Consider the following 18,458-nt stretch of genomic DNA (forward strand, 5'->3'; position numbering starts at 1 on the left):
GTCAATTCCCTTCAGTTTTGTGGTACATATCATAGTTAAGAGTATCTTTTAAGGATCTTTTTATTTAGTTTGCTGACAGTCCTTTAAATAATGTCTTTTCCAGTGTGCATAATCTCTTAGGTGTAGGTCACAGGGCATCTGATCTTCATCCAAAGATAGATTACCATGATTGGCTTTAGAAACAAGCTTAGAATATTCTTTTACTAGTTCAATTAAACTTTATAATAAGGTAACAGCAATAAGGAGCCATCTTGGACATAGATAATAAATACAAAGCCTCAATAAATACAAAACTTCAATATCCACAAAGGTATACTATTGAAACATAATTTTTCTCTCTAGATTATCCTCATTTTTTTGCTAAGTCCAGCCAAATTAAGGCTGATTTGTTCAAAATAAGTCTGGTTTCAATATACATGGCCTGATTATTCATATAAACGTAATTGCTCATATAGGCTTATTTATATTGGCTGCACTGGAACTCTTCATTAGGAATCTCAGATCAAACTTTTAAAAGGCCTCTCAAGGCCAGGCTTGCCTGCAGATTCTGCCTGTGATATCTATACATTGGGTAAATTTGTCTCTTTTCCAGGTCTCAAGAGTATCTAGATTCCTGCACATGTCAAGAGACAGTCTTTTCCATTCACCTGATAAGGCTGCTCAGAACCCAAGAGTCTCTAATTTCTGGAGGAACCAGGCAGAGAGAAAAAAATATTTTAATTTTACCTATAGGTGTAAATTACCAAATTGTTGTAAATCATAAGTAGCTTGAAGAAAAGGGCTTTTCTATACCTGAAAAACAAAGATTAGAAGAGGCAGTATGTCAGACAATTCATAAAAACTATAATCATATTTAGCAGTTCATTTAATCCCCTATAATTTATTTTGTTCTGAGTCCAGTTTTTCCATTAGTTTTTTTTTTTAATTTTATTTATTGATTTATTGATTTATTTATGGCTGTGTTGGCTCTTCGCTTCTGTGCGAGGGCTTTCTCTAGTTGCGGCAAGTGGGGGCCACTACTCATCGCGGTGCCCGGGCCTCTCATTGCCTCTCTTGTTGCGGAGCACAGGCTCCAGACGCGCAGGCTCAGTAATTGTGGCTCACGGGGCTAGTCGCTCCGCGGCACGCAGGATCCTCCCAGACCAGGGCCCGAACCCGTGTCCCCTGCGTCGGCAGGCAGACTTCCAACCACTGCGCCACCAGGGAAGCCCCTCCATTAGTTTTATTGACCTTGCTTGATGATTGAGGATGACAGTGACAGTGCTAATTTCAAGAAATTTGTGACATTAAGTCTTGTATGATTTGTCCAGTGAAGTGGGTGTCTTGATCACTGGAGATGGTAGACACTATACTCCAAGTGGGAAACACATTTTCTAACCTTTTCCTTTTCATTGTGAGCCATTCCCTGCAGCCAGAGAAATCTTTAACCCATCTAATAGAAAATGAGGTTTGTCAGGGAGCCGGGAAAAGCCAAGAGGGCATCTTGGATTTCCCATAGCCCTGATTTTAAAAAATTTACAGCTATTGTTTATTCATTTTTAAATTCCCTGACTTAGAAGTAGACCATTTCTATGCTATAAGGGCAGGACGACAGAAATCTGACAATGAGGGGATCAATGTTAACAACATAGAAAATTCTTAAAGTACCTTTTTCACAACCCTTTAATCACTTTCTGGATTCATATTAATTTGTCCCTTATTTTTTTCCATCCAGAAACAACCAACTGTAGGACAAAATTACTATCATCACTTTTTTTAACAAAAATATCTGCAATCTTTATACCTTCTCTCACTGGCAATACATCTCCTACTTGCTTTACATACTGAAATGTTTCCCTTATCATTTTATTAGCTTTAATTACATATTATAATTTTTAACCCTTAAAAAAACCCTTGCACTTCCCTGGTGGCACAGTGGTTAAGAATCCACCTGCCAATGCAGGGGACACAGGTTTGAGCCCTGGTCCGGGAAGATCCCACATGCTGTGGAGCAACTAAGCCCATGCACCACAACTACTGAGCCTGTGCTCTAGAGCCTGCGAGCCACAACTACTGAAGCCTAGGCACCCAGAGCCTGTGCTCCGCAACAAGAGAAGCCACTGCAATGAGAAGCCCGCGCACCACAACAAGGAGTAGCCCCCGCTCGCCGCAACTAGAGAAAGCCCGCGTGCAGCAACGAAGACCCAAAGCAGCCAAAAAATAATAATAATAATTAATTAAAACAAAAAAACAACCCTTAATCTCTAGTGAGAACCAAGAAGAAAGCAACTGAATTGTCTGTCATATTGACATTCTCTGATTAGCAAACTTAGGAACATATTCTATAATCTCCAAAAACATGCATTTTCCCAAAGCACAATTTCTTTTCTCAAAGTGGCACAAGACATGTGACTAATAAATGCAAATATCTTTAGTTTCCCTCTTGCAAGAAGACAAAAGTAGGTAAATTTGGATCTCATTTGTAGGCACTTACTTTTCTTTAAGCCAATTAAATAGAGCTCATTTACAAATTAACCTCAGCAATATTATCCAAAGTCAAAGACACATACTGAGACATACATACAGACGGACAGAGGTCTTATTGTTTCATCTTTTTATATTTCATGAATCAGGCACTGTAATTAAACTTATCAGTTTATGAATAACTTAACAGTCAAATTTACACATTTGACTAAAAGGCTTCTTCTTTTTTTTTTTTTTTTGCGGTACGCGGGCCTCTCACTGCTGTGGCCTCTCCCGTTGTGGAGCACAGGCTCCGGACGCGCAGGCTCAGCGGCCATGGCTCACGGGCCCAGCCGCTCCGCGGTATGTGGGATCTTCCCGGACCGGGGCACGAACCCGCGTCCCCTGCATCGGCAGGCGGACTCTCAACCACTGCGCCACCCGGGAAGCCCTAAAAGGCTTCTTTTTCTTCCCTCCTTTCCTGCCCCTCCTTGGCTTGAGGTTCTACTAGTTAAGACTGAAGTCCCAGGCACAGTGGGCTGTGTTTGTACTTCAAGGACATGATAAGAGTTAACTTCAAGTTTTCTCCTAAGAATAGTTTTGTTCTCTCAAGGTCAGTGTTCTGAAAAAAAGTTTTTTATCAAGACAGCTTTCTCTAACTGCACATGCAAAATGGACCAGTTTTGGAATTTCAAAAGAGTCTCATCTCAACCAGTTTTCTCTGAAGTCTAAAGAATATTGTGACCACATGGTGTTAAATTATTTTTTCCCTATTTATAGGTTTATAATTATAGGTTGACCAGGCTGCCAAAATTTTCCCTAGTGGGCTGTCAGATGGAATCAAAGAAGAAGCACTTCCCATGTTGAGTCAAATTAAACACTTGCCAGCAAAGCCAAAGGCAAACCAAATCCTTGTCGGGCAAACAGAAGCCACAAACAAAAAAAACCCAAACAGCCCAAGGCTCAAATTGGTTTCCAAGTCCCGCTAAGCCTGTGGCCTTAGTCTAAGCTGCTCCTTACAAACTGGATCTAAAAAATCTACCCCCAAAAAAGATAAATAAAAAATTCCCAAACGGCAACAGAAGGTTCCCCAAACGGACAAGGTTGAGGGTCCTCCGAGTGCACGCCGGGGGGCTTACCGAAGTGCTGGCGGAGGTGCTGTGATGTCCCAAACTCTACGTTGCTCCTTCCCCAAAACATCTTCTCAGAGCAGGAAGTCCGGACCAGTGGGGGCAGAAGGAGAGGGGGATGTCCTCAAGGCAAAGGTGGCCTTGGCAGCTGCCAGGACAGCTTCTCTCCTGTCTTCCATCCCCGCCTCGGAGCTCCAACTACCAAGACAGCAGGCCGGGTATGATCAGGGCACAGCCCTACGGCAGGGGATCCCTGGCGATCCGGCCTCCAGAGGAGTCCTCCAACCCTCTGCTCTCTCGAAGGAGGCTGGTGTGGAGAGAAACCTCAGAGCGTCCGATCAAACACAGGGACGCCTCAAGGCCACCTGCACACAGGTCAATCCTAGATGAGCCCCCAAAATTCTATTGCCAAAACTCGGCCTCTGTTCACCAGTGCCGAATAGAAATGCAGAGTTTTGGGTGAAGTGGAAAAGAATAGCTTTTACTGCTTTGCCAGGCAAAGGGGGCCACAGCGGGCTAATGCCCTCAAGACTGTGTGACCCAACATGGAGGGGGTGATTACCTCGCAGACAATTCTCGGATTGGTTGGCATCAAGGCGAAGTTTCAAGCTTCATCAACCTCTGGTTTCAACCAGTCTAGGGTCTATGTTCTTGTGGTCAGCAGTTTTCATCTGGAAAGGGTCTGCTTTCTGTAAAAACAACTCAGGAATGTGTGTCAGGCCTTTGTATCTTTCAGGGAACTGTGGGTTTCATGATTCTGCTATGTGGCAGAATTATAGTCTAAATTATTACCAGTTCCTCAGCCCAACAGCTATTCTTTGTTTCTCTATCTTCACATTTCCCAATCATTAACTCTTGAGTCAGCATTTTATTACAAAAGAAAGACAAGGACACGGGCTTGTACGCCGTTTCAATACTAACTGAAGTAAGTCAGACAAAGACAAATGTCATATGATATCACTGGATGTGGAATCTACAAATTGATACAAATGATCTAATTTACAAAACAGAAACAGACTCAGAAAACAGATTTATGGTTACCAAAGGGGAAAGGTGGTGGAAGGGATAAATGAGGAGGTTGGGACTAGCATATACACCCCAATATATATAAAATAGAGGATAACAACAAGGACCTTCTGTATAGCACAGGGAACTCTACTCAACACTCTTTAATAACCTATATGGGAAAGGAATCTGAAAAAGAACAGATATATGTCTATGTATAACAATCAAGTTGCCAAACACCTAAAAAAACACAGCATTGTAAATCAACTGTACTCCAATAGAAAACAAAAGTTAAATAAAAAAAAAAAAAGAAATGCCTACAATGTTCCCCTCAAGCCTCAGTGATCTGGGCTAGTGTCACATTCCTGGAGCCTGAGCAGGCTTGGGTCCCAAGGCTGGACTGTCGTGGGGCTGAGGGAGCTGGGGAGGATCTGCCAGCAAATGAAGCCCCCTTGGACCTGTAGTGCCTGGTCCCCTCTGCACAGGACCACAATCTCTAAATCCACGTGGGCCCTCCTACAGCTGAAACAAGCCCAGTGCACCCAAAGGGTGGTGGACTCTCAGGGCCGGAAGAGCTTTGAAAAGTCACCTGGTCTCCACATCTCCTGCTGGGAAGGTTCCCACCTCCATCCTTCTTCCTTAGGGTCGCCTCACCTCTGGACAATAGCACCTTCAGCAAAGTGGTTTTCCAGGGTTGGGATTTGCCCTAGGGGTGAAAGGGTAAGGGGGATGAAGTAATGAGACACAACCTTCGGGTGTTTGTTCTGGCACATTCCACTCTAATTTACAACCCAGGAACATACTGTTTAAAAAAAAAAAAGACAAGATTCTCAACATCACTAATTATTAGAGCAATGGAAATCAAAGCTACAAAGAGGTATCACCTTTCACCAGTCAGAATGGCCATCATCAAAAAGTCTACAAACAACAGCAGTTGGAGAGGGTGTGGAGAAAAGGGAACCCTCCTAAGCTGCTGGTGGGAGTGGAAACTGGTAACAGCCACTATGGAGTACAGTATGGAAGTTTCTTTAAAAACTAAAACTAGAGCTACCAGATGATCCGGCAGTCCCAGTGCTGGGTGAATATCCGGAGAAAACCATAATTCAAAAAGACCCACGCACCACAATGTTCATTGCAGCACTCTTTACAATAGCCAAAACACTAGCAACCAAAATGTCCATCGACAGATGAATGGATAAATAAGATGTGGTACATATAGACAATGGAACATTACTCAGCATTAAAAAGAATGAAATAATGCCATTTGCAGCAACATGGATGGACCTAGAGATGATCATACTAACTGAAGTAAGTCACACAGGGAAGGACAAACATCACATGATGTCATTAGAGGTGGAATCCAAAAGTTGATACAAATGAACTTATTTACAGAACAGAAACAGGCTCACAGACTAAGAAAACAAACTTATGGTTACCACAAGGGAAAGGTGGGGAAAGGGATGAGGAGGTTGAGATTAGCATATACACCCCAATATATATAAAATAATCAACAAGGACCTACAGTATAGCACAGGGAGCTCTACTCAACACTCTGTAATAACCTATATGGGAAAATAATCCAAAAAAGAATAGATATACGTCTATGTATAACTGAATCAAGTTGTTGAATACCTAAAACAAACACAACATTGTAAATCAACTCTACTCCAATATAAACTAAAAATTAAATTAAAAAAAAGAAATGCCTACTATATTCCTCTCTGGCCTCGGTGACCCGGGCTGGTGTCACATCAATGGAGACTGAGCCGGCTTTGCTCTCATGGCTGGACTGTCCTGGGGCTGAGGGAGCTGGGGAGGATGTACCAGCAAATTAGCCCCCCTTGGACCTGTAGTGTCTGGTCCCCTCTGCATGGGATCACAATTTCTAGATCCAGGCAGGTCCTCCTGCAGCTAAACAAAGCCTAGTGCAACCAAAGAATGGTGGACCCTCAGGGCTGTAAAAGCTTTGAAAAGTCACCTGGTCTCCACGTGTTCTGGTGGTGGGCTTCCCACCTCCAGCCTCCTTGCTTAGAGTTGCCCCGCCTCCAGACGACAGCACACTCAGCAAAGCGGTTTTGCAGGGGTTGGGATTTTACCCAGAGGTGAAAGGTAAGGGGGAGGAAGTAATGAGACACAACCCCCTTGGGTATTTCTTCTGGCACATTCCACTGTAATTTACAATCCCCAAACACAACTTTTGACTTTCCAAGGCTTTGGTTGCCCGAGTATCCAAGCTGGGCATGAAGAAATCCTGCCGCCTTGTGGCCGTTTCCCGTAACAACTTTAAAACTATTTCTCATGGGCACTTCATATTAACAAGGCCTGTGGGGCTGTAAATGACACCTGCCCTCCAGAAATGTCCTGGGGGAGGTAATCCAAAAAGAAGACTGTCACGAAGACAATTTCAAGAGGTAACTTTCACTCACACTCTTTAAAAAAGAAGCACATGACAAGATGATCGACATCCCTAATTATTACAGAAATGCAAGTCAAAGCTACAACAAGGTATCATCTTGCATCAGAGTGGCCATCATCAAAAAGTCTACAAACAATAAATGCTAGAGAGGATGTGGAGAAAAGGAACCCTCCTACGCTGTTGGCGGGAATGTAAATTTGTTCAGCCAATGGAGAACAGAATGGAGATTCCTCAAAAGCTAAAAATAGAGTTGTCATATGATCCAGCAATTCCACTCCTGGGCATATATCCAGAGAAAACCATAATTTGAAAAGATACAGGGACTTCCCTGGCAGTCCAGTGGGTGAGACTCCGCACTTCCACAGCAGGTAGTGTGGTTCTGATCCCTGGTCAGGGAACTAGGATCCCGCACGCCACCTGGCGTGCCCGCCCCCCCAAAAAACAGAAAAAAAAGATACATGCACCCCAATGTTCACTGTAGCTATTTACAATAGCTAAGACATGGAAGCAACCTAAATGACCATCTACCAATGAATGGATAAGGAAGATGTGGTACACAGAGACAACAGAATATTACTGAGCCATAAAAAAGAATGAAATAACGCCATTTGCAGCAACATGGATGGACCTAGAGATAATCATACTAAGTGAAGTAAGTCTGACAAAGACAAATATCACATGATATCACTTATATGTGGAATCTTTAAAAAATGATATAAATGAACTAATTTACAAAACAGAAACAGACTCACAGACTTAGAAAATAAACTTATGGTTACCAAAGGGGAAAGCTGGAGAAAGGGATAAACGAGGAGGCTGGGATTAGCATATACACCCTAATGTATATAAAACAGATAATCAACCAGGACCTACTGTATAACACAGGAATTCTGCTTAATACTCTGTAATAACCTTAAAGGAAAAAGAATTTGAAAAAGAATAGGTACAGGTGTATGTATAACCAAATCACTTTGCTGTATACCTGAAACTAACAGAACACTTAGTCAACTATACACTGCTCCCATGTAAAGTAAGAATTAAAAGCAAAACAAAACCATGAGGACAGGGTTTAAGTGCGCTTTACTCAGCACCGTGGCTGGTCCCTCGCTCAGCGGCTGGCATGTGGCAGTGGCTCAGTAACCCTCTGTGGAGCCCGTGGAGGTGGGGGGAGGCTGGGGCACTCACCATAAGCAGTAAAGGGCCAGTCCTCCCCTCTGACACGCTCCAGGTCACTACCCCTTGGAATGGGCCAGTGCAGGAGCTCCTCACTGTTCTTGAAGCCAAAACTTGGATTCTGGGTGTGGGGCCCCTTGTGGGTCTCTGTAGCTGCCTGAAGTGGCCTGGAAGGTGTCAGGCGCATCTGGAGGGAGGCAAGAGTGGGCCTTGCGGTCACCACACCGCTACAGCTGTCACCCGGCCACTCTGGGGTGAGGCTGGGGTCCAGGTTCCGTGAGGGATGGATGCTGGCTCCTGTGTCAGAAGGCAGGCATGCAGCCCAGGATCTCAGCCCTTGGCAGAGAGAGAGAGATGCTCCCGGACAGATGTCAGCTCTCACCCTGGGGCCAGGGCCTTGGCTGCTCCCTGCCCCGTGCCAGCCGCTCTTCCGCCTCAGCCTTGATGGCCACGAGACTCAGTGCCAGGAGGCTGGGAGGGTCAGGGAGACAGCACAGGCACTCACTCCTACAGGCGGAGACACAGCCGGCAGCGGCCGAGAGCTAGGAGATGCCAAAGGCCACCGTGGATGGGCTGGGGAAGCCGCAGGACTGTCTCCTGCCCCGCCTGCACACACCTCCAGGACACCGTCCCGTGCGCTGCCTGAGGGCTGGGGAAGGCCAGGCCGGCCCGCTCGCACCACACTCTCTGGCCCCCGCCCCGTGCCTGGCACAGAGAGCAGCCCCGGAATGCTGGCACAAGAGACACCCCCTCAACCCAGCCGTTCACTGTCCACTGGGTTCACCTGGATCCTCTCCTCCATTTGAATCCTTCCTGCCCTTCTGTCCTCTTAGGTCCCCGGCTCCTATTCTCACCCACAGTCCCACCTTCCACTGTTTGTTCTGGAAGGACGCCACCTACATGAGATCCTTGCCTACATGGAGAGGCAGGTGCGGATTCACACACATGCACACTCAAGGCACAGCAACCAGGGTCCGTGTTGGGGAGCGAGCAGGGCGTGACCATAGGGAGATGCCTGAAATCCTAAGAAGGAACCTCAGGCTTCCTGTCCCAACCACCCTGGACCAGGGGCCTCAGGACATTCCCAGGGACAGAGGCAGGCAGACAGGCCTGAGGTGGGGGCCGAGGGATCTGGTTCAGAAATGACACTCAAAGCCTGGCAGCTGCCAAGCTCTGTCTCAGGGGATCCTAGGGGGATCCCAGAGGGACCCCGGGGGCCCCCACCCAAGGCGCCGCTCTCCTGTGGGTGTCCCAAGTCAGCCTGAAGGGCCGGGGCCGGGGCCAGGCCAAGCCCAAGCCCAAGCCCAGCACGTACAATCACCACTCCGACAAGCACTTCCTCCCAGGCCAGTTCACGGGGCTGGCATCCACGGGCAGCTGCCAGGCACCTGCTGCGGAGAGAAAAGCCCCATCACCCCAGCGTTCGTGGAGGGAGGTGCCAGCTCGGATTCCAGAAAGGCGTGCAAGTCGAAGCAGAGCCCCCCTCCCCGGATGTGGGCTGACCTGCGGCGATACGTCCTGCCCTCCCACCCCGCTGTCCTCCAGCCCGGCCTCTGTGGGGCTGAGCTTGCCTCCTGTATTTGCTCTTGGAGCCGTGTCTCCAGGGGACCGTCTGTCTGCCACTCACCCTGTTGGGCTGCACTCCCTCTTCCTGGACAGCCAGGGACCAGGCTGCTTCTGCCTGCAAGGCTATGGGAGGTGTTGCAAAGACAGAGAACGGGGAGGGCTTGACCAAGAGGAGAGGCCGGCTTGACAGAGATAATTGGGCCTCCTGTATCCTGTATCAATCCATCACATTTATAGTCTTCTCTCCAGACAGGAGACAATGAGGAAATGACAAAAGCCAATAAGGCCAATAAATAAAGGGTAATGGAATAACCAGTACAGGCAGCCCATCCCCTGAGCCCCAGAGCCAGGAGCAGGGCCGAGCCCTCCCCCATGTCTGTCTTGACTTCAGCCACAGGCCCCAGGGGACAGGTAACACCAGTCAGCAGCCCCCATGGGGTTTTCAGCTGGAGCTCCAGCTGCTCAGGCCAAAAACCCTGGCATCATCCCTACCTCCTCTCTCTCACACACCCCACATCCAATCCAGCAGGAAATCCTGTCAGCTCTGCCTTCAAAGTATATCCCAAGTCAGACCACTCCTCAACACCACCGTCGCCATGCTGGTCTGAGCCACCAATGCCTCTTGCCTGGATTCTTACAAAGGCCTCCTGGTTGGTCCTTGGCCCAGACCTTTCTCAACACAGCAGCCAGTGGTGTCTATTAAAAGGCAAGTTGCACAGAACCCCCGAGTGGCCCCCATTGTACTCAGAGAACAGCCTGAGCCCTCTGCAGCCCCCCAATGCGCCCCACTCCCCAGGGCCTGTCTGAGCCCGTCTACAACCCCGGCTCTTACTCCACTTCAGCCACACCAGCTCCTTGCTGGCTCCTGCCCAGGCCGTGCACGCCTCACCTGAGGGCTTCAGCACTGGCTGTTCCCTCTCTGTCACAGTCTTCTCCCAGAGAGTGCATGGCTCCCCTCTTTCCTCTGATGTCACTTTCGCAATGAGGCAACAATGACCATCGTACTTTCTATCCTCTCCAGCCCACTGTTTCTATACTTAGATCACGTTCCATGGGGTATAATTTACACGTAACAAATTCACCCTTTTTAAGATCTTAGCCCTTGTTTCTTTCTTTCTTTTTTTAATATTTATTTATTCATTTTGCTGCGCTGGGTCTTAGTTGCCGCATGTGGGATCTTTAGTTGTGGCACGCGAACTCTTAGTTGCAGCATGTGGGATCTAGTTCCCTGACCAGGGATCAAGTCTGGGCCCCTTGCATTGGGAGCTTGAAGTCTTAGCCACTGCACCACGAGGGAAGTCCCAAAATTCACTCTTTTTAAATGCGCAGTGTGGTGAGTTTTGACAAATGTATAAGCAGTATAACCACCACCAAAATCAAGATATCAAATATTTCCATCATGTCCTCATGCTCCTTTGCATTCAACCCCTTTCCCAGCCCCAGTCCCTGGAAACCACTGAGGTGTTTTCTGTTCCTGTAGTTCTGCTTTTTTCTGGAGCATTCATTTGAATGGAATAATACTGCACATAGCCTTTGTGTCTGGCTGCTGTCACTTAGCATAATGCATTTGAACCTCATCCGTGTTGCTGCCTGTGTTGGTTTGTTCCTTTTCATTGCTGAGAGGTACTCCATTAAATGGATGTACCATGGTTGGTTTTGCATTCAATAGTTGATGGACTGGACATCTGGGTTGTTTACAGTTTTTTGCCATCAGGAATAAAGCTGCCGCTATCAACATTGTGTACTTGTGTTTGTGTGATCATATGTTTTTATCTCTTGGGTAAATGCCTAGAAATTTAGTTTCAGGGGACAACTAATGAGTTTATACTGATTAGTATATATTGATTTCCTGAACTGCTCTCTGTTTACTAACACACCCCTCACAGGTCCCTTCCTCCACCCAGGGGCACCCCCGATAGCCACCCACTCCCAGGACACAACTAATGAGTTTATACTGATTAGTGTATATTTAACTCTATAAGAAGTTGTCAAATGTTTTCCAAAGTGGTTGTTCATCATTCATTCCCACCAGCAATGAGAGTTCCAGTTGCTCCATATCCATGCCAACATTTGGAACTGTCAGTCTTTTTTTTTTTCCTTTAATTTTAGCCAATTGGGTGGGTGTATCCTGTAATTTTAATCTGCATTTCCCTGATGACTAATGATGACAAATGATGTTGAGCATCTTTTCATGTGCTTATTAGCCACTCCTATATCCTCCTTGGTGAAATGTCTGCTATTGTTTTTAAGGAGCTCTAAGAAATGCTTTACATATTAATACATATGTCACCATTTGAAGGAGCAAAACTCCCTGTGCAGTGTGACAACATTCCATCGCTCTGCATGGGCTTGCTGTACCATCTGGAGAAACTGACCTCACTGTTCTAGTCTCCCTTTTCTCATCTGTAAAATGGGCATGACAATACTTACCTCCTAGCGTAGTGTGAGGACTATATAAACTAAAACACAAAAAATTTACAATAATCCCTAGTACACAGTAAGCACTTAATAAATACCCAGCATGATAATGATGAGCATGATTACCAGCCCCCATGTGACTTGTTCATGCCAATCCAATTTCCCTCTTCCAGAGCCCTGTGTTTTCATCTGTAAATTGTTAGGGACAATCTCTAAGTCCCTTCCACAGTAACATCCACTGATTTCCTGAACTGCTCTCTGTTTACTAACACACCCCTCACAGGTCCCTTCCTCCACCCAGGGGCACCCCCGATAGCCACCCACCCCCAGGACACTAGTTACACACACAATGCAGCAGGAAGTTCCCCCAGCCCGTCCTTCCTGACACGCAGAATGGCCTAGGCCCCAGCTCCTCAGTCACCAATGAGAGGGACCATGAGAAGCTGGAAGGACCAGGGGGCACGGTGGAGACTGAGGAAGAGCTGGGAAGGGCAGATGGCGCCAGGCAAGACCAAGGAAGCTGGCAAGGTAGTGTGGCCTTTCAGGGACCCCACCCCCTGCCCTGCAGTGGCCCCGCATGCCCTCCCCGCTCCCCCCACCACCCTCTCCCTAGCTCAGCTCCACAGCTCGGGGGGGACCAGGCCCTCTGTCAGCCACACCCTCCCCCCACCTGACCTCTGGGGGAAGCTGGATCCCCAAGAGAGCCCCTCCCTGGGGGTGTGGGGCAGGGAGGACAGGAGTGTCGGGCAATCAGTCCACACAGACCTGGGGCTGGTGCCAGGGCGCCACAGGGAGTGGGAGGAGGTGATGAGAGAAGGGGGCTGGCCAGCAGGGCCCAGGCCGCTGGCAGGACGGGCCAGAGGTGGCGACTGGGGAGCTGAGGGACAGGGAGGCTGGGAGAGCGGAGGGCGTCACAGGGGCTGGGGGCCTGGGGTTTCTAGAGGCCCAGAGCAGGGAGATTAGCAGAGGCCAGGGGCACGGCTGGGTCGGGGGGCTGAAGCTCTGGCCTTCCCACCCCGAGTCCTCCACTTCCACTAAGTGGGCTCTTTACGCCCACTGTCAGCTCCTCGATTATGGGCAGCCCGCCCAGCCCTCGCCACCCACCTGCTGCCAGGCCCCAGCTGCAGAGCCCCCCGTGCCAATTTCTCTGCTCCTGTGCCCCGGCTGAGGACCACCTGGCCCCATGTGTCTGCTTCCCGCCAGCCCCAGCTGCTGCTCCTCCTGTAGAGACTCTGACGTCTGCAGGATAAATAAAAACGGAGCAGTGGGGCCACAGCCTGGCCTGAGGGCCTGACGGCAGCGGGACTCCCCAGGCGCGAGGGACAGGAGGCACCGGAGCCAAAGGAGTCCCTTTCCTCACTCACTCACTCACTCCTGCTAAGTGATGTCAGCCTACACACTGGACCAGCTGGGGAGACCGAGGCATCTGTCCATTCTTCCTTTAGCAAACATGAACTGAACATCTCCCAGATTCTGGAGTTAGAAAAATGAGCACAGAGGCGGCCCATGCCATCCTGGGGAGACAGACATTAACCTCAAAATCCACAAACCAGGGCTCTTTATAATTACAAAACAGTGAGGGGGTGGGGGACAAAGTACAACGAGTAAGAATATCCAGGGGACGGCATCAGGGAAGACCTCTGATGAAGACATGGCATTTTTGTTGACTGAGGTGGGTGTCGCCAGGCAGAGAGAGGGAAGGGCCGCAGCCTGGTCCAGAAGGGAACGATGGCCCACGTGGCTGGCAGGGGAGTGAGGGGGAGCCAGGAGCGGAGTGTGGACGTGACCCAGGGGCACACGAAGAGGTGCCTTGTTGTACACGCCGTTTTATTATTTGCGGGGAGGGGCACGGTTGCCATCTGGGTTTGTACTTTAGAAAGATCCCACCTCTTGCTCTGAGGGAAAGATCTGTGGGGCATAAGAATAGATGAGGGGAAACAGGTCAGGTGGTCTCTGTAGGGAGAGATGATGGGGCTTGGACTAGGATGGGCACAGTGGAGGGTGAGAAACCTGGGAGCAATTTTGGATGCAAAAGTGGGGCACAGAGCACCCAAGAGTGGGTGGAGGCACCTCCGGTCTCTGACCAGGACAAGGAAGGTGCCACGAGAGGCAAGAGCCTCCTCAAGGCCACCTCCTGGGCTGGCCCTCGGGCCTCCTCCTCCCGAAGAGTACTTGGCAAGCAGGATGGATGATTCACTGGGGACCTATTCTATTTAAGAATTAATTCTCCACTATGGAGAAGAGTATGAAGGCTCCTTTAAAAACTAAAAATACAGCTACCATATGATCCAGCAATCCCACTCCTGGGCATATATCCAGAGAAAACTCTAATTTGAAAAGATACATGCACCCCAATGTTCAATGCAACACTATTCACAATAGCCAAGATATGGAAGCAACTTAAATGCCCATCAACAGATGGATAAAGAGGATGTGGTACATACAATGGAATATTACTCAGCCATAAAAAGAACAAAATAATGCCATTTGAAGTAACATGGATGCAACTACAGATTATCATACTAAGTCAGACAGAGAAAAATACCATGTGATATCACTTATATGTGGAATCTAAAATATGACACAAATGAACCTATGAAACAGAAACAGAATCACGGACATAGAGAATAGACTTGTGGTTGCCAAGGGGGAGGGGGTTGGGGGAGGGATGGAGTGGGAGGTTGGGGTTAGCAGACGTAAGCTATTATATATAGAATGGATAAACAACAAGGTCTACTGTATAGCACAGAGAAGTATATTCAATATCCTATGATAAACCATAATGGAGGGCTTCCCTGGTGGCGCAGTGGTTAAGAATCTGCCTGCCAATGCAGGGGACACGGGTTCGAGCCCTGGTCCGGGAAGATCCCACATGCCGCGGAGCAACTAAGCCCGTGTGCCACAACTACTGAGCCTGCACTCTAGAGCCTGCGAGCCACAACTACTGAGCTCATGTGCTACAACTACTGAAGCCCACGCACCTAGAGCCCATGCTCTGCAACGAGAAGCCACCTCAATAAGAAGCCCGTGCACCACAACGAAGAGTAGCCCCCGCTCGCCACAACTAGAGAAAGCCCGTGTGCAGCAACAAAGACCCAATACAGTCAAAAATAAATTAATTAATTTAAAAAACCACAATGGAAAAGAATATAAAAAAGAATGTATATGTGTAACTGAATCACTGTGCTGTACAGCAGAAATACAACACTGTAAATCAACTATACTTCAATTTAAAAAAATAAAGTAAAAAAACAAAAAAAGTGAAGTGCTGTGTCTACAACTTACTTTTTTTAGACAATGATTTACTTTTAATTGGTGCAAGAAAAGAACACCAATGAGACACAATATTGAGGGAGGGCATTCATTGCACTTTCAACTTTTCTGAAAGCTTGAAATTATTCAAAATAAAATGGGGGGGGGCGGATTAAACTCCCTAGGCTACTCTGATGTGAGCCAAACATGAGGTGCACTGGACAAGATGACCCCTCCTGTCCCATCTAGCCTGAGAGCCTGCTGACTGAGGCTCTGTGTTCGGGCGGGGTCCCAGCAGTGTGGCATTAGGCCACATTGACCCCTAGAGGTGCTGTGCACTCAGAAGGGACCAGTCCTTGGCCAAATTGTCAAGTTCAAGAACATGGAAGAGAAGCCCATCCAAGCACCCCATCTCCCCTGCCCCAAATTATACAGAGTGTGGTACATCCCACTCGGCCCTCTGATGACCTGAGGGTTGGTCCCTGGAGGTGGGGCTAGACTGGAAAAACAGCACTGGATCCCGTGATAGACCATCTCCATGACAACACCCAGAAAAGCAGGCCAGACGAAAAAGCTGGGCATGGATGTGGGCAAGAGCAGGGGTTCCATGGTCGATGTGAGGCCACCCCTGACCAACTCCACCAGAATAAATTAGAGGCTCAAGGAGGACAGTGAGGGCCCAGAAAGGGGAAGGGCACACAGGGTGGACATGGGAGGGAGTTAGCAGGGAACAGAACAGCAGACCCTGGAGTTGCGGATGGGCTGCTGACGGGAAATTGGGAGATTCGTCATGTTAACGCCAATGACATTTATGGACTCACGATCAAGGCAGGGAACACAGGCGACATGGTAATACTCACAGTCACTCCAAGAGCAGGGCTGCAGGCTGAGCCCAGCTCTGTAGGAAGCCATTCCCTCAAGATCAGACTCTGTATCTCCTGCTGGGCTCTATTCTAAGTCCTGAAGGAGGGACGGAGGTTTTCAGTCTTTTGAAGATGGAGGCACAAGTGGAGAAACACTAACAGGTATTTAAGGGGCTAGCACACCCATCCTACCTTTGCCACTTGTGTAAGGTCCCCCTTTGCTGCATACGATATAGGTGAAATAGTCTCAATCCATGGACCAAAGAGCCTGACGTCTCGAAATAAAGATGTTACTGCAGGTGGAGAGAGATTAGGGAGTGAGTCCCTCGCCCCCAGAGGGGGGTCCCAGCAGCAGAGCCTGGGTCCTTCTCCCTTGGCAGCCTCCCTCAGATCAGGGGCTCCCTGAGCATAAACAGAGTGGAAGGCAGAGTCCCAGGTGCAGCCTGAGACCGCGGCAGGACCCGGAGAGGGCCCGGCTGGATGGTGATTGGCTCAGGTCAGTAATGAGGTGCTTCTTTGAACAGAGGGACACACCTGATGCTGCAGGGAGGCCTAGGGCTCTGCTGCGTCTGAGTCCAAGTACTCAACAGTCCCACGGGGGAGGCAGAAGTGATCTGATCCAGAAGAAAGTCCTGAGCTCTACCCAGTGTTTACATTTCAAAGTTTGTTTTGGAGGGACTCCTAGTGGAAGTGTTGAGACAACAATTCAAGCATCACTTGTTGTATACAAACAAAACTTTTACATATAATAATGAGGATTGGGAGACGCATTTTTTTTTATTGTAAGTAGTTATCTCTTTTTCACAATGACTAGGTAGTGTTTTTCATAGGAACTAAAAATGTGTTAAGACACTTTAATTTACTGATCTAAAAATCAAGACTTTCTACCATCAAGGTGGAGGCACAGGAGTGAGAGCAGCATATGGGGAATAACCCCAAGGCTGCTGGATACTGAGGTCAGAGGAGAACGTAGTGACAGGCCCGGGGGACAGTGGACGAGGACTCACCTCTGGAGATGGGCGGTAGGACCTCTCCCACAGAGCCGCCCTCGGACTCCTGGAAAAACACCCAGACCCCACTGTCACCTCTTCAAGAAGGAGAAAAAGTAACAGATTTTTTTGGTCAAAGTGACATGTTGGCTCTTTCTCCCTGAGAAGAAAAAGACTGGCACAAGCTAATGGGGAACAGTGTGATAAAACAGGCTGGTATTAATCGGGCTGAAGTGTTCTGACCCCCTAACTTCTTTCTTGTTTACCCAAATAAAGCAGAACAAGATCAACCATTCTCATCTTACCTTTATCTTAACACCTTGGCATTTCTGTTAGAGACTAACACAAAAACACCACAAAAACACCATAAAAACTGTTCTGGTAACACCACTTGGAAAGACAGTACTGACAGGACACAGTCAGACAAGTTCCTATGCTCTATTTGAAGATATTTTACTGCCTGCACTTATGACAGCCCATGAAAGGACTCTACGTAAACCCAAATCTAGAGATCTGGCTCAGAAAAACAGCCACTGTTTCCCCCAGAGGTAACTGTCTTTGGGTCTTTGGGCCAACCAGGTAGACAGGCAGGCACAAAGGCGAGCAAGCCATGAGCTGGTGAATCTGCGGGCAGAGATTCACAAAAAGCTCATCTGGAAAGCAAGGAACACATCAATTTGGCACAAGCCAGTCACCAGAAGAACTGCATTTCTGAAGGCAAGCAGGGACTCAGATAAACCCTATGAAGCACTGTCCTCTAACGTTCAAATACCTGTGGTTGTTTCTTCCCAAAGAACTAAGGAGAGTTCAATTCAGAGGACATTAAAGTCCCTATGGCTCGACTGCAGACAAGAAACCAGACCCCTCTTACCAAGCAAGCCCCAGGATCACAGACACCCACGGAAGTATGTCTTTGAGCCTCTGTGTCAGGGAAGATTTTAACATACCCCATGTTATATGCCTCATTCCTTGTGGATTACTTCTTTGGGAAGATGAACCTTGGGCAGAATACTTCAGCTCTCTAAGCCTCAATTTCCTCATGGGTAAAATAAGGATAGTGGTATTTCCCTCAGAGGGTAGTTGTAGGATAATATGTGTAAAGCACTTAGCTTAGTATACAGAACACACTAAGTGAGCAGAAAATGTAGCTGTTGAGTGCTTCTGCATAACAGAAGAGGAGGAACAGCAGGCCCATGAGAGGAGG

This window comes from Hyperoodon ampullatus (genome assembly GCF_949752795.1).
Source record: "Hyperoodon ampullatus genome assembly, chromosome: 10".
NCBI lineage: Eukaryota > Metazoa > Chordata > Mammalia > Artiodactyla > Ziphiidae > Hyperoodon > Hyperoodon ampullatus.